The sequence below is a fragment of the Rhinopithecus bieti genome, unplaced genomic scaffold, assembly GCF_001698545.2.
Source record: "Rhinopithecus bieti isolate Rb0 unplaced genomic scaffold, ASM169854v2 scaffold_4768, whole genome shotgun sequence".
Taxonomy (NCBI): Eukaryota; Metazoa; Chordata; class Mammalia; order Primates; family Cercopithecidae; genus Rhinopithecus; species Rhinopithecus bieti.
The window spans coordinates 1-2,827 of NW_016804442.1; the positions used below are offsets into that span (position 1 = coordinate 1).

Genomic DNA, 2,827 nt, shown 5'->3' on the forward strand with positions numbered 1-2,827 from the left:
CAAAGTGCTGGGATTATAGGTGTGAGCCACCGCGCCTTAATTCATCTCTTCCTTTCACAGCCTATGTTCAATCCAACAAGTCCTGTCAACTTCATAACACATCTGGAATCTGCCCACTTTTCTCCATGGGTGTCACTACCTCCTTAGATCAAGCCACCATCAACTTTTCTCCTTCTTCCCTCGTCCTTTCTTCTCCTTCTCTTCTCCTTCTTCTCCTTTTTCTTTTTTAGATAGGGTCTTGCTCTATGTCCCAGGCTGGAGTGCAGTAGCATTACAGCTCACTGCAGCCTTGACCTCCTGGGTTCAAGCGATCCTCCTACCTCAGCCTCCTGAGTAGTTGGGACTGCAGGCACATGCCACCACACCTGGCTAATTTTTGTATTTTTAGTAGAGATCGGTTTTCATCACGTTGGCCAGGCTGGTCCTGAACTTCTGACCTCAGGTGATCTGCCTGCCTTGGCCTCCCAAAGTGCTGGGATTACAGGCATGAGCCACCGCACCCAGCCAGTACCTCATTGTTCTTTATGGATGAATAATATTTCATTATATCAATATCCTACATTTTGTTTATCTGTTCTTCAGTTAATGGACACTTGGGTTGCTTCCGCCTTTTGGTTATTGTGAATAGCGCTTTGATGAACATTTCATGTACAAGTATTTGTTTGAACACCTGTTTTCTGTTCTTTGGGATACATACCTAGGGGTGGAATTGCTGGGTCATACGGTAATTCTATGTTTAACTTTTTGAGGAACCGCCAAGTTGTTTTTCACAGAAGCTGCACCATTTTACATTCCCATCAGCAATGTACGAGGATTCTAGTTTCTATACACACTGCCAACTCTTGTTATTTTCCATTAAAAAAATTATAACCATCCTTGTGAGCATGAAGTGGTATCTCATTGAGGTTTTCATTTGCATTTCCCTAATGACTAAGGATGTTGAGCATATTTTTATGTGCTTGTTAACCATTTGTACATCTTCCTTGGTAATAAACTTTTTGTTGAGGTGTAACACAGAAAAGTACATGAATCAAAAATGTATAGCTCAATGAATTTCACAAATTGAATATACTTGAGTAGCCAGAATCCAGATAAAGGATAGAACATTACCAGTATCCCTGAAGCCCTCTTCTAGTCACTGTGCTCCCAAGTAAAGCAGTATCTTCATTTCTTTTTATATTTTCTTTCTTTCTTTCTTTCTTTTTTTTGAGACAGAGTCAGGCTGGAATGCAGTGATGCGATCTCAGCTCACTGCAACCTTGCAACCTCTGCCTCCTGGGTTCAAGCGATTCTCCTGCCTCAGCCTCCCAAGTAGCTGGGACTACAGGCACCCACACAATGCCCAGTTAATTTTTGTATTTTTAGTAAAGAAAGGGTTTTACCATGTTGCCCAGGCTGGTCTTGAACTCCTAACCTCAAGTGATCCACCCACCTTGGCCTTCCAAAGTGCTAGGATTACAAGTGTGAGCCACTGCACCCAGCCTGTCTTCATTTCTTTTACTTGTCTTCTGGTTTGTTGAAGCAATAGGTCAGACATTTGCCACAATAGTGTCTGTCAGAGTGGTTGGTCATAAACACTCCCGCACCACATTCATCTGAAGGGCACTCCTGACGAAGGTGACTATTTTTGCTATTCTCATCCACCTTATGGTGTTTCAGGACAGCCAGCTTCACCTTCTTTCTTTTATGCTTTTTTTTTTTCCTTTTTTTTTTGAGACCAGGTCTTGCTCTGTTGTCCAGGTTGGAGTGCAGTGGCATAATCTCAGTTCTCTGCAATTTCCGCCTCCTGGGTTCAAGTGATTCACCTTCCTCAGCCACCCAAGTAGCTGGGATTACAGGCACGTGCCACCACACAAAGCTGGGTTTTGTAATTTTAGTAGAGAGGTGGTTTCACCATGTTGGCCAGGCTGGTCTCAGACTCCTGATCTCAAGTGATGTGCCCGCCTCAGCCTCCCAAAGTGCTGGGATTACAGTCATGAGCCACAGTGCCCGGCCTATTCTTTTTGGGAGTAGTGTAAGACTTCTTCCTTTTCTCAGGACCACTATGAAGTCTCAACACAAGACGAGTGGACTCCTTTTGAACATTGTAGTCAGACAAAGCACATCCGTCTTCCAGTTGCTTGCCAGCAAAGATCAGTCTTTACTACTGGTCAGGAGAAATTCCTTCCTTATCCTGGATCTTGGCTTTTACATTTCCTTGTATTCAAGGGTTCAACCTCAAGAGCGATGGCTTTCTCCATAAAGGGTGTTACGAAAATCTGCATTTTGGTGGTGACTCCACTGCAGATGGTGGATCAAAAAGGTAGTATCTTTATCTCTAACATCAGAGATTAGTTTTGCCCCAGTACAGCCAACTGATCTTCAACAAAGCAAACAAAAACATAAAGTGGCGAAAGAACATCCTTTTCTTTTTTTTCTTTTTTTTTTTTTGAGACGGAGTCTTGCTCTGTTGCCCGGGCTGGAGTGCAGTGGCCGGATCTCAGCTCACTGCAAGCTCCGCCTCCCGGGTTTAAGCCATTCTCCTGCCTCAGCCTCTGAAGTAGCTGGGACTACAGGCACCCGCCACCTCGCCTGGCTAGTTTTTTGTATTTTAGTAGAGATGGGGTTTCACCGTGTTAGCCAGGATGGTCTTGATCTCCTAACCTCGTGATCCACCCGTCTCGGCCTCCCAAAGTGCTGGGATTACAGGCTTGAGCCACCGCGCCCAGCCAAGAACACCCTTTTCAACAAATGGTACTGGGATAATTGGCTAGCCACATGTAGGAGAATGAAACTGAGTCCTCAGCTCTCATCTTATACAAAAATCAACTCAAGATGGATTATAACT

At 44.4% G+C, this 2,827-nt stretch overlaps 1 pseudogene; it reads right to left on the minus strand.

Annotated features, from left to right (window-relative positions):
* Positions 1-1,497: 1,497 nt before the first annotated feature.
* On the minus strand, positions 1,498-2,264 carry LOC108527182 (ubiquitin-40S ribosomal protein S27a-like; annotated as a pseudogene).
* Between the last annotated feature and the right edge of the window lie 563 nt (positions 2,265-2,827).